The sequence below is a fragment of the Thalassophryne amazonica genome, chromosome 19, assembly GCF_902500255.1.
Source record: "Thalassophryne amazonica chromosome 19, fThaAma1.1, whole genome shotgun sequence".
NCBI classification, from domain to species: Eukaryota; Metazoa; Chordata; class Actinopteri; order Batrachoidiformes; family Batrachoididae; genus Thalassophryne; species Thalassophryne amazonica.
This window is the reverse complement of record NC_047121.1, coordinates 1,967,027-1,981,250: the sequence shown is the minus strand read 5'-3', so window position 1 is coordinate 1,981,250 and position 14,224 is coordinate 1,967,027. Positions and strand designations below refer to the sequence as shown.

Here is a 14,224-nt window from a genome sequence, read left to right as displayed (position 1 = left end):
CAAAACGACCCCCTGTGAGCAAGCACTTGGCGACAGTGGGAAGGAAAAACTCCCTTTAACAGGAAGAAACCTCCAGCAGAACCAGGCTCAGGGAGGGGCAGTCTTCTGCTGGGACTGGTTGGGGCTGAGGGAGAGAACCAGGAAAAAGACATGCTGTGGAGGGGAGCAGAGATCAATCACTAATGATTAAATGCAGAGTGGTGCATACAGAGCAAAAAGAGAAAGAAACACTCAGTGCATCATGGGAACCCCCCAGCAGTCTAAGTCTATAGCAGCATAACTAAGGGATGGTTCAGGGTCACCTGATCCAGCCCTAACTATAAGCTTAGCAAAAAGGAAAGTTTTAAGCCTAATCTTAAAAGTAGAGAGGGTGTCTGTCTCCCTGATCTGAATTGGGAGCTGGTTCCACAGGAGAGGAGCCTGAAAGCTGAAGGCTCTGCCTCCCATTCTACTCTTACAAACCCTAGGAACTACAAGTAAGCCTGCAGTCTGAGAGCGAAGCGCTCTATTGGGGTGATATGGTACTATGAGGTCCCTAAGATAAGATGGGACCTGATTATTCAAAACCTTATAAGTAAGAAGAAGAATTTTAAATTCTATTCTAGAATTAACAGGAAGCCAATGAAGAGAGGCCAATATGGGTGAGATATGCTCTCTCCTTCTAGTCCCCGTCAGTACTCTAGCTGCAGCATTTTGAATTAACTGAAGGCTTTTCAGGGAACTTTTAGGACAACCTGATAATAATGAATTACAGTAGTCCAGCCTAGAGGAAATAAATGCATGAATTAGTTTTTCAGCATCACTCTGAGACAAGACCTGTCCATGTCCTTATGTCTGTAAGACAATCCTGCAGTTTAGCTAATTGGTGTGTGTCCTCTGGCTTCATGGATAGATAAAGCTGGGTATCATCTGCATAACAATGAAAATTTAAGCAATGCTGTCTAATAATACTACCTAAGGGAAGCATGTATAAAGTGAATAAAATTGGTCCTAGCACAGAACCTTGTGGAACTCCATAATTAACCTTAGTCTGTGAAGAAGATTCCCCATTTACATGAACAAATTGTAATCTATTAGACAAATATGATTCAAACCACCGCAGCACAGTGCCTTTAATACCTATGGCATGCTCTAATCTCTGTAATAACATTTTATGGTCAACAGTATCAAAAGCAGCACTGAGGTCTAACAGAACAAGCACAGAGATGAGTCCACTGTCTGAGGCCATAAGAAGATCATTTGTAACCTTCACTAATGCTGTTTCTGTACTATGATGAATTCTAAAACCTGACTGAAACTCTTCAAATAGACCATTCCTCTGCAGATGATCAGTTAGCTGTTTTACAACTACCCTCTCAAGAATTTTTGAGAGAAAAGGAAGGTTGGAGATTGGCCTATAATTAGCTAAGATAGCTGGGTCAAGTGATGGCTTTTTAAGTAATGGTTTAATTACTGCCACCTTAAAAGCCTGTGGTACATAACCAACTAACAAAGATAGATTGATCATATTTAAGATCGAAGCATTAAATAATGGTAGGGCTTCCTTGAGCAGCCTGGTAGGAATGGGGTCCAATAGACATGTTGATGGTTTGGCTAATAAAGACTAATAGATTCCCCTAAAGCAGGTCAGCTCAGACACAAGTGTGAATTCAAAAAGTACAACAGTTTATTCACAACAGGGTGAGTAAAAACAGAGAAATGTAGTGATTGGATTCAGCAAAAGATTGTCTTCTATTCAACACAGGGATGTTCAAATACAAAGACAAATTTGGTGAGTGGATTCCACAAACGGATATCTTCCACTCACACTATCAGAGGGTGGTCCAAAAAGAACCAAAATACAATCAACCCACTAAGGGTGAGGAGCTTCTGGGAGGTGAGGATAAAAAGGGGAAAAAGGTACCCAGACAGTCATATAAGGAGTGCAAATCCAAAAGTCAGATACTCACAACCGAGGATAAACACAGGAGGAGTTACCCAAGACATACAGCACACAATGGACCAGCAGACTGAAGAAGACACAGGTGTGGTTTAAGTAGACAAATAAATTAATACACAGGTGTTGTGATTACATGTGATAACAAAATCAAAACACCAGAGGGCAGCAGAGAACACACACGTCAGACAAAGATGGCTGGAACAAGTGATAATCAAACAAAACACAAGATGGCAGTAGAGAACATACTTCGTCAAACAAAGGTGACTTAAACTTATAATCTCTGAGTAGAAAAAACAAATACTGAGTGATAACTCAAGGACTAGCAATGCAGACAACAAGATGGAAAACACACACACACACACACACACACACACACACACACACACACACACACACACACACACACACACACACACACACACACACACAGAACACAGGGAGTGTACAATGCAACAGGAGGATAAAACCAGATTGGCAGGTGAGGATCCAGGGGTGGAACAACCAACAGGACAGACAACAGGAACGTGACTTAAAGACTACTCAAACATGCACAGAACTGGGGAGGAGCATAAGAGAAAAAACATGAACACAACCTAAAAAAAAAACATCAGAGATGGCCCACGGTACCCCCCCCCCCCCCCCCACCCCCAAGAGCTGGCCTCGGTAGCTCAAACAAAACCCCCCTCAAAACCAACAGGAGAAAAACCCAAAAATTGGGACCCCAAACACTGATGCAAAAAAACCCCTCAAACACAGAAGGCCATACACCAGGTGGGAGGTGGGAGCCAGAAAAAAGGGGAAATGCAAAACGGGGGCAACCCTGTAAAACGGTGGCAAACTAGTCTGGAAACCAGGAGACTGAGAAACATTATTACCCCTGGGCTGACAAGGTCCCACATACGGGGTGAACTGGTCTGGAAACCAGGAGACTGAGAAATATTATCACCCCTGGGCTCAGAAGGCCTGAACAGTGGGGGTTAACTGGTCTGGAAACCAGGAGACAGAGAAACATTATTACCCCTGGGATGAAAAGACCTGAGAAACAGGGGTGAACTGGTCTGGAAACCATAAAACAAAGATACATCATTACCCCTTGTCTGAAAAGGCAGAGAAACCGAGGGCAAAGTGTTCTGGACACCATGATGATTAAACAAGGTATCAGTACAAATAGACCAAAATAAGCTACAACCACCAAAAGTTGGGGCAGGTGGCCGACTGGAACCAGACACTGAAGATGGCGATGACTGCCTGGAGTACCTGGTCGAGGCGATGGTGGGCCCCTTCTTTGGTCAACAGGAGACAGATGTGGAATGTCGCATAGGAGTCGGCGCGGGGATGTCCAACCCTGCCCTGCTGGTGCCTTCCTGGAGCATGGGGACGTCCAGCACCAGCTTGCTGATGTCTTCGTGTCTGGGGACGTCTAGCCCCAGCCCATCAAAAAGGTCAGTTTGTGCAGGAGTGGCAGAAGGAGCAGAAGCAGAGGAGTCTCTGGCTATATCTGCCAGTGCAGAGGAAGACCACTCATCTATGACAAAGACAGAAGCTGAAGTTGACAGCTGCTTGCTGTTGCTCGTAGCATTGGAGGAGTCCAGGTCCACAACAATGTCTCTAAAGGTGGGAACTGACAGCCCCACACTGATGTCCTCACATGTGGAGGTTGGGAGCCCCGCAACGAAGGTACCAGGAGCGGAGTCTAGAAGCTCCTCCGGAGTGCCGTCAGGGGCTGGAGCTGCTGACCCCTCGGAGGCGTCCACTGGAGTGAGGCCGGCTTCTTCCTCCACCACTTGGCTGCTGCTGGATTCACCCTTGAGCCTAGAAAGACTAGCATAGCAATTAGAAAAGCCCACCCCCTCCCTGAAGCCAAGAGGCAGCCCTGCCAGAGGATTCCGCTGCTCCACACGGGTCGGCTTGACTGCTGGGTTCCATGGAGTGGTGCTTTCTACTGGAGAATCTATTGCAGACAGAATAGATGGGCTCCCAGTGTCATCATTGGCTGGGGAGACTCTCTGTGCCTCATGCCTCCTTATGACAGCATTCACCTCAACGTCCACTGGAGTGCTACAGGAATGGCTAGCCGGCCTAAAACACAAAGTAGATTGGTCAGGGTGCTCCCCACCCAACTCTGAACTGAGTGAGTGCTCAGTGACGGAATCAGATGGATCCACCATGGCGCCATCAGGGGCCAGAATATATGACCACTCTGTGACGTCATCCGTGGTGGAGGTGACCAGCTTCTCAGCGTCACCCACTGTGCCTGGGAATAGAGATCCTGCTGCGACATCTGCGGGTGCTCAGCAAATCACCTCTGCCTCCTCTGGGCCACTGAATTCGCCCTTCAACCTGGAAAATAAGGCAGATGAATTAGGTTGCCCCCATCCACCCCAGAGCTGAGAGGCAGCTCTGCAGTGGACTGCAGCTTATCTCCCTGGGTGACATCAAGGGTGGAACAAGTGGCCTCCATTCGCCCTCTTGGGTCACCAGACTCTCATACCAGCCTGCAAGGAAAAACACAAAGATCAATCTCTCCCCTGCCCATTCTGGGGCCCTTAGATGGCTCCACCGGGATGTCAGGTGTCTCTTCCTGGATCCACCCTAAAACAGGTGCTGGCTGATGCTCCTCATGGTTGGAGTCAGATCTGCACTATCTTTCTTCCTCCTGGCCCAAACCGAGCTGCAGGTGGCATCTAGTGAGAACAGACCCAGAAGGAACATTTGAACCTGCCAGCTGGGGTGATGAAGAGACCCTTTTGTGGACTGGAGATGTGTGAGGTTAGCTAGTAGAGCAGGATTAAGGAGTGGTGTAGACTGATAAAGACAGATTCTAGTAGGTTAAACATGGTGCAGAGCATGGAAACAAAAGAGGAGACTGTGACTGAGTCTGGTGTAGGGGAAGAAGCCTAGAGCCGAGTTAACTGTTCTCTTAATACAGTAGTATGAGCCATCAGGGAAGCCAGATCCAGGGACAGAAGTTCCTGGGCCGAAGCCATGAGGGGCTGTAAACGGGCAAGGTCACATAGAGCTGTGGCATTAGCTGGGTCCGGAGCAGATGTCTCTGGTTCCATAAACACAGGAGTGGAAGGTGAGGGCGTGGACAGAAAGACAGGCCAGGAGCCCAAACTGACACTATGCAGACCTGGGGGGGATGTCCATCGACCTTTGTGGTGACCTTAAAATGGTCAAAGTCATGAGACTGAAAAAACCCACCGGGTCACAGGCCCATTCCGGGAGCTCTCCCTACTCCAGAAACCCTCTAAATGCCACAGTTCTCAGAAAAAGTCTATGGCCCAAAGGTTGGCCTTAATAATGTTGTATGTTTTACTTATAGCTTCCTTCAAATTTCCCTTATGACTGCAGCAAAAGGAGTTGAAACACAAACTAAATTGTTCCCCCCAAAAAAGTTGTTAAGTCAGGAGGGCTGCCTGCAGGGTTAGTGTTTGGCTGGTCCATTCTTTCACAGCTTTGGAAAAACATGAACACAACCTAATAATAAAAAAAAATCACAGATGGCCCCCAACAGTTAAAGTGTGATCTGGAAAACGGAATGTGTAATAGGTCCAAAGATCGCTGTCAACCTCTCAATAACATAATAATTCCTTGGAGGACATTCAGGAGGCTATTAATAGGGCTAGGCCTAGAAAAGCAGCCGGAGCGGAGGAACTTACTAATGAGGTGCTTAAATCTCCTGTTTGCAGACTATGTTCCATTCTCTTTGTCAAATCTCTTTGAATATTGTCATCACGCCTTCTGTTTGGGACAAGTCAATAATTATACCTGATACTTAAATCATCAAAAGCTGATTCCAGGGTCTCTCTAAATTACAGAGGAATTAGATTACTCGGTACAGTTTAAAAGTTATACTCTGGTATTCTGAATAAGAGGCTCATTGATTATCTGGAGTTCAACAAGGTACCGGCAGATGAGCAGAATGGCTTCAGGAAAAACAGGGTTTGTATTGATCATATTTTTGCTAATTCATCTATAGCAAGGACTAGATTATTGTATTGTTAATTTTAAAAAGGCCTTTGATTGGATTAACAGAGATCTTTTGGATTGTAAACTAGTCAAGGCTGGAACTGAAGGTAAATTTTACAATGTCATCAAAGCACTTTATAAAGCCCCAGTTGCCTGCCTGCAGTTAAACAACTTAAGAACTGACTGGTTTCCCATCCCCTTCGCATAAAGCAGTGGTGTCCAAACTATTCCAGAAAGGGCCGAGAGGATGCAGGTTTTCTTTGCAGCCACTGACTCCAGCAGGTGATTTCACTGATGAACTCATCCCACCTGCTCAAAGTGATGTTAATCAGTGAAATCACCTGCTGGAGTCAGTGGCTGCAAAGAAAACCTGCACCCTCTCGGCCCTTTCTGGAATAGTTTGGACACCACTGGCGTAAAGCAAGGTGATGTGCTTTTGGGGCTTTGAGGAGGCCAAGGAGTGTAAAGCCATTCAGACTCAGGCCATAAGGTGCTTCCTTGGATTGCACAAGTACACTACCAAGTTTGCTATTGAAGGTGATATGGGATGGGACAGCTGCTTAACCATGCAGAGCTGTGAAGTGGTCAGATTGTGGAACCGCCTAACCCAAATGCCAGAGGAAAGGCTCACAAGAAAGATTTTTAATTGGAGCAGAATCCAAAACCATCCGTGGATATGGGAAGTCTCTTTAATTTCTTCTATTACTGGGTTAAGTATATATTTTACAAATATTTTACAGTGTATTATAAATATTATGAAATAGAAATTGTCAATTAAAAGTCAAGAACAATGGGAGATGGACATTTGGAAAAAAAACCCAAGCTAAGAAATTCTGTTCAGTTTAAAGAGGCGTATGGCACTGAACCATATGTTCCATCAAATTTGAAGAAAGGTCAAAGATCCCTTTGTGCCCAACTGAGAGCTGGCGTCTTGCCTTTGGTGGGTAGGTATCAAGGGATATCAGAAGATCAGTGTTTGTGTACTTTATGTGATTTAGGAAATGTGGAGGATGAGTTACATTTAGTTTTTATTGTCCATTGTATACCAATCTAAGGGCCCCTTCACACATAACATGATTGAGGCAGAATGGCGCACAAAGGCAGAGTCAAATGCCACTTGTGAAAAATCGGAGCCAGCTCAAATGCCTCGTACAGCTGTTGTGACACTCATTCATGCACACCAGCGGCTGAAAGACAGCGAGTACCCTGCGAGTGCCCATTCGACTCGGCAGGTGTCGGCCAAATTCCAGGTGTCACACCTGAACATCTAACACTGCTGAATGGACACTTAGAAAAGGCGGGGCTATTTGCGCTTCCAGCGCGAGAGTAGACAGCAGGCGACCACATTTGACCTGTCTGTGAAAATTGCCTAAGTGCCCCACGAGTGTGACGTAACCTAGCAACACACATGGGTGTGACTGTGCCTAACCCCCCACAACCCCCCCTGCCCTCACACACACACACACACACACACACACACACACACACACACACACACACACACACACACACACACACACACACACATACACCATGAATTCAACATTGTCAGCTGTAGCTGAAGGTCCTGAAGTCTGGCTGCTGTCCAGCGCAGTGCGCTGATGAGACAGCTGACCGCTGTGTAAGCACTACAGCTGGTAAACACACAATACACATGTGTGGGAGGGTGCTCATGTCCTCATCACATGCTGATACGTGATTACATACTGACATGATCACATGAGGACCGGCCAGCGTCTGAACGAGTGTTACTGTGTAAAGCCGGCTGAACAGGCTAATGTCACTTCCACTAGTAAATTGTAGTTTACATGAGAGACAGACAGAGTGGAGTTTAAATAAAACAAATAAGGGTAAAGGTGTGAACTCATTATTGTGTGATTGCTTTGCTCATACGCTTTGCTGTGGACATACAGCACATGTCAACTGACCACCACGTCAGCTGGACGTGACCATGCACACAAACTGTTACATTACAAACACAGACATCAGACAGATGCAGAACAATCAAATAATAACAGATCCATAGAATAAAAATCACAGAATGAAGGAACAGAGAGTGAGCCTTTAGTCTGTGAGCTGTCCAGGTCTGCTGATAGAGGTGGGCGTGTCCCCCTGCCACCTGCAGCTGGTCAGGTATCTGTGCTCACAGGTCACAGCTGGGGAACACCTGTAGTGGACATGAAGTCGTATAACTACAGCGTCCAGTGCAGTCCATCTGACCGTGTGTCCCTCCCAACAGCAACTGGAATGTTTCACGGTTCCTCATTTCCTTTTTGGTTCATGGATTTTCTTCCGATTTCTGCATGTTTCGTGTTATGTGAGAATTGGAGACTCGGCTCCGCACCTTGGAAAATCCTACAGCTAGCCAGGCCCCTGTAGTCAGTGCGGACCAAGGTAGCTTAGCCGCCATTAGTTCCCTCCCGGCAGATCCTGAGCAGCCGGGAAAGCAGGCCAACTGGGTGACTGTGAGGAGGAAGCGTAGCCCTAAACAGAAGCCCCGTGTACACCGCCAACCCGTTCACATCTCTAACCGTTTTTCCCCACTCGGCGACACACCCGCTGAGGATCAAACTCTGGTTATTGGTGACTCTGTTTTGAGAAATGTGAAGTTAGCGACACCAACAACCATAGTCAATTGTCTTCCGGGGGCCAGAGCAGGCGACATTGAAGGAAATTTGAAACTGCTGGCTAAGGCTAAGCGTAAATTTGGTAAGATTGTAATTCACGTCGGCAGTAATGACACCCGGTTACGCCAATCGGAGGTCACTAAAATTAATATTGAATCGGTGTGTAACTTTGCAAAAACAATGTCGGACTCTGTAGTTTTCTCTGGGCCCCTCCCCAATCAGACCGGGAGTGACATGTTTAGCCGCATGTTCTCCTTGAATTGCTGGCTGCCTGAGTGGTGTCCAAAAAATGAGGTGGGCTTCATAGATAATTGGCAAAGCTTCTGGGGAAAACCTGGTCTTGTTAGGAGAGACGGCATCCATCCCACTTTGGATGGAGCAGCTCTCATTTCTAGAAATCTGGCCAATTTTCTTAAATCCTCCAAACCGTGACTATCCAGGGTTGGGACCAGGAAGCAGAGTTGTAGTCTTACACACCTCTCTGCAGCTTCTCTCCCCCTGCCATCCCCTCATTACCCCATCCCCGTAGAGACGGTGCCTGCTCCCAGACCACCAATAACCAGTAAAAATCTATTAAGCATAAAAATTCAAAAGAAAAAATAATATAGCACCTTCAACTGCACCACAGACTAAAACAGTTAAATGTGGTCTATAAACATTAGGTCTCTCTCTTCTAAGTCCCTGTTAGTAAATGATATAATAATTGATCAACATATTGCTTTATTCTGCCTTACAGAACCTGGTTACAGCAGGATGAATATGTTAGTTTAAATGAGTCAACACCCCCGAGTCACACTAACTGCCAGAATGCTCGTAGCACGGGCCGAGGAGGAGGATTAGCAGCAATCTTCCACTCCAGCTTATTAATTAATCAAAAACCCAGACAGAGCTTTAATTCATTTGAAAGCTTGACTCTTAGTCTTGTCCATCCAAATTGGAAGTCCCAAAAACCAGTTTTATTTGTTATTATCTATCGTCCACCTGGTCGTTACTGTGAGTTTCTCTGTGAATTTTCAGACCTTTTGTCTGACTTAGTGCTTAGCTCAGATAAGATAATTATAGTGGGCGATTTTAACATCCACACAGATGCTGAGAATGACAGCCTCAACACTGCATTTAATCTATTATTAGACTCAATTGGCTTTGCTCAAAATGTAAATGAGTCCACCCACCACTTTAATCATATCTTAGATCTTGTTCTGACTTATGGTATGGAAATAGAAGACTTAACAGTATTCCCTGAAAACCCCCTTCTGTCTGATCATTTCTTAATAACATTTACATTTACTCTGATGGACTACCCAGCAGTGGGGAATAAGTTTCATTACAGCAGAAGTCTTTCAGAAAGCGCTGTAACTAGGTTTAAGGATATGATTCCTTCTTTATGTTCTCCAATGCCATATACCAACACAGTGCAGAGTAGCTACCTAAACTCTGTAAGTGAGATAGAGTATCTCGTCAATAGTTTTATATCCTCATTGAGGACAACTTTGGATGCTGTAGCTCCTCTGAAAAAGAGAGCCTTAAATCAGAAGTGCCTGACGTGGTATAACTCACAAACTCGCAGCTTAAAGCAGATAACCCGTAAGTTGGAGAGGAAATGGCATCTCACTAATTTAGAAGATCTTCACTTAGTCTGGAAAAAGAGTCTGTTGCTCTATAAAAAAAAAGCCCTCCGTAAAGCTAGGACATCTTACTACTCATCACTATTTGAAGAAAATAAGAACAACCCCAGGTTTCTTTTCAGCACTGTAGCCAGGCTGACAAAGAGTCAGAGCTCTATTGAGCCGAGTATTCCTTTAACTTTAACTAGTAATGACTTCATGACTTTCTTTGCTAATAAAATTTTAACTATTAGAGAAAAAATTACTCATAACCATCCCAAAGACATATCGTTCTCTTTGGCTGCTTCAGTGATGCCGGTATTTGGTTAGACTCTTTCTCTCCGATTGTTCTGTCTGAGTTATTTTCATTAGTTACTTCCTCCAAACCATCAACATGTCTATTAGACCCCATTCCTACCAGGCTTCTCAAGGAAGCCCTACCATTAATTAATGCTTCGATCTTAAATATGATCAATCTGTGTTTATTAGTTGGCTATGTACCACAGGCTTTTAAGGTGGCAGTAATTAAACCATTACTTAAAAAGCCATCACTTGACCCAGCTATCTTAGCTAATTATAGGCCAATCTTCAACCTTCCTTTTCTCTCAAAAATTCTTGAAAGGGTAGTTGTAAAACAGCTAACTGATCATCTGCAGAGGAATGGTCTATTTGAAGAGTTTCAGTCAGGTTTTAGAATTCATCATAGTACAGAAACAGCATTAGTGAAGGTTACAAATGATCTTCTTATGGCCTCAGACAGTGGACTCATCTCTGTGCTTGTTCTGTTAGACCTCAGTGCTGCTTTTGATACTGTTGACCATAAAATGTTATTACAGAGATTAGAGCATGCCATAGGTATTAAAGGCACTGCGCTGCGGTGGTTTGAATCATATTTATCTAATAGATTACAATTTGTTCATGTAAATGGGGAATCTTCTTCACAGACTAAGGTTAATTATGAAGTTCCACAAGGTTCTGCGCTAGGACCAATTTTATTCACTTTATACGTGCTTCCCTTAGGCAGTATTATTAGACGGTATTGCTTAAATTTTCATTGTTACGCAGCTGATACTCAGCTTTATCTATCCATGAAGCCAGAGGACACACACCAATTAGCTAAACTGCAGGATTGTCTTACAGACATAAAGACATGGATGACCTCTATAAATTTCCTGCTTTTAAACTCAGATAAAACTGAAGTTATTGTACTTGGCCCCACAAATCTTAGAAACATGGTGTCTAACCAGATCCTTACTCTGGATGGCATTACCCTGACCTCTAGTAATACTGTGAGAAATCTTGGAGTCATTTTTGATCAGGATATGTCATTCAATGCGCATATTAAACAAATATGTAGGACTGCTTTTTTGCATTTGCGCAATATCTCTAAAATTAGAAAGGTCTTGTCTCAGAGTGATGCTGAAAACTAATTCATGCATTTATTTCCTCTAGGCTGGACTATTGTAATTCATTATTATCAGGTTGTCCTAAAAGTTCCATGAAAAGCCTTCAGTTAATTCAAAATGCTGCAGCTAGAGTACTGACGGGGACTAGAAGGAGAGAGCATATCTCACCCATATTGGCCTCTCTTCATTGGCTTCCTGTTAATTCTAGAATAGAATTTAAAATTCTTCTTCTTACTTATAAGGTTTTGAATAATCAGGTCCCATCTTATCTTAGGGACCTCGTAGTACCATATCACCCCAATAGAGCGCTTCGCTCTCAGACTGCAGGCTTACTTGTAGTTCCTAGGGTTTGTAAGAGTAGAATGGGAGGCAGAGCCTTCAGCTTTCAGGCTCCTCTCCTGTGGAACCAGCTCCCAATTCAGATCAGGGAGACAGACACCCTCTCTACTTTTAAGATTAGGCTTAAAACTTTCCTTTTTGCTAAAGCTTATAGTTAGGGCTGGATCAGGTGACCCTGAACCATCCCTTAGTTATGCTGCTATAGACGTAGACTGCTGGGGGGTTCCCATGATGCACTGAGTGTTTCTTTCTCTTTTTGCTCTGTATGCACCACTCTGCATTTAATCATTAGTGATCGATCTCTGCTCCCCTCCACAGCATGTCTTTTTCCTGGTTCTCTCCCTCAGCCCCAACCAGTCCCAGCAGAAGACTGCCCCTCCCTGAGCCTGGTTCTGCTGGAGGTTTCTTCCTGTTAAAAGGGAGTTTTTCCTTCCCACTGTGGCCAAGTGCTTGCTCACAGGGGGTCGTTTTGACCGTTGGTTTTTTCCATAATTATTGTATGGCCTTGCCTTACAATATAAAGCGCCTTGGGGCAACTGTTTGTTGTGATTTGGCGCTATATAAATAAAATTGATTTGATTTGATTTGATGTGAGAAGGAGCCTAATATTTTCTTTGAAAAAGTACAAGCCAGGAATCCTGATTTGTTTTGGTTATCTAAGTTGCTAAGTTGGCTGTTTGAAGAAGAGGTGTTTACTTTGGGTACATTCTTGGAGAAAGCGTGGCAGCTGTGGTGGAGACAGGTGCTCCCACATGTGTGAACAGATGTATGTATTTATTGACTTTTGTTGGGAGTGTCTTAAGTCCACGGGGACGGTTCATGGTTTCCCTGAACTAGCTTTGTTACTCATTACTACAATATAAAATTAGAAGACATTTGATTGGGTAATGACTGTTTGCAGATGTGAAAGCAGCAGTGTGCCGTACTGGGAGGAGACGTCCTCCTCAGCCGCAGCGGAGGGCTCCGCCCCCTGCAGCAAGTGCTGAGTTTGACTTAAAACAAGTTCAAAAGACAAATAATAATTTTAATAATTATAATAATAATAATAAATAAGTTGAACCTGCGCCCCCGCTGAGGAAGATGAGACTGGAGGGTGAAAAGGGGCCATCTGTGCTTTGGACTCCAAACATGCACATGCTGACACGTGCACACATACACGGACCGGCTCCTGCTGGACTTAACACACACTTCAGTACCAATAAAACTGGCCAGTGTGGCTGTTTCGTTTCATTTATTTTGTTTGAAGTTTCCACGGAGATGCGGTGCCACAGTTTGGATTCGAGCGCTGCGTTTGGTTAGCAGTGGCTCTCAATGACGCTTGCATTTTTTTTCCTTAAATTTGTCAATAGTGTGTAGCTATAAAATACTGTTCTGTTTCAAAAGAGCCTGCCTGTTGTGTTTAACAGAAAAGTGTGTGTGGGGCTTCAGAAAAAGAACGGCAGCGTTGCTCCCTCAGCTCACTTCTGTGTGTGATGTCTGTGAGCTCACATGGACTGACCAAAAAAAATAACAAAGCTTCAAGTATCTTCCAAAGAAAAAACTCAACACACTGTTTATGTTAAAAGTTTACATAAAAATGAAAATCAAGGACTTTTTGATTGTTAATCTCAGAAGTGAAAGAAGAACTTTACAGCCCAAATGCAGCTGAGTGCAAAGAAAATGGTGCAGCTGCGTTTGTCCCAGACTCTCCCCAGAACCTAACAGGTTCTGATCCAGTCCCATCTGGATCTTCATCGGCTCTGAACTGAATTTCATTCAGTCACCACGTCTCAAAAAGTTGGTGAAAACATTGTGTGTGAAAGTGGTGAGACGTCAAATCTTAGGATGAAGTGAACCTCAGCTGGTCTCCGTGTCTGTGGGAGACGTGACGGAGACATGGAGCGCCGCGGTCATTATTTGTCATCGTAGGCCATTATCTGCTTCGTAGGCACTAATAAGTAGGCTTTCAGTGTAATTGCTGACTGATGTGAGCCACAGTAATCACGCTGCAGCCGGCCACTGGGCACCAGGACCTGTTACCACGGCAACAAAACATTTATCCACAACACCGCTGTGTGGACGCTGAGACGAGAACAGCGCCAGCAGACAATTAGTCCAAATGGACGTGTGTGTTTGGGAGCGACAGGAGGGGCAGGTTTGTGTGTGTGTGTGTGTGTGCCTGTATGTGTATGTGTGTGTGTCTGTGTGTTTGTGTATGTGTGTGTGTGTTTGTGTGTGTGTGTCTGTATGTGCGTGTGTGTGTCTGTGTGTGTCTGTATGTGTATGTATGTGTGTGTGTGTCTGTGTGTGTGTGTGTTTGTGTGCATGTGTGTCTGTGTGTGTGTGTGTTTGTGTGCA

The 14,224-nt window shown here is 44.6% G+C and overlaps 1 protein-coding gene across 1 annotated transcript in view; it reads left to right on the top strand.

The window, feature by feature from the left end:
- Positions 1–14,224, top strand: part of nrxn3a (neurexin 3a) — a 580,025-nt gene that overhangs the window by 244,491 nt on the left and 321,310 nt on the right.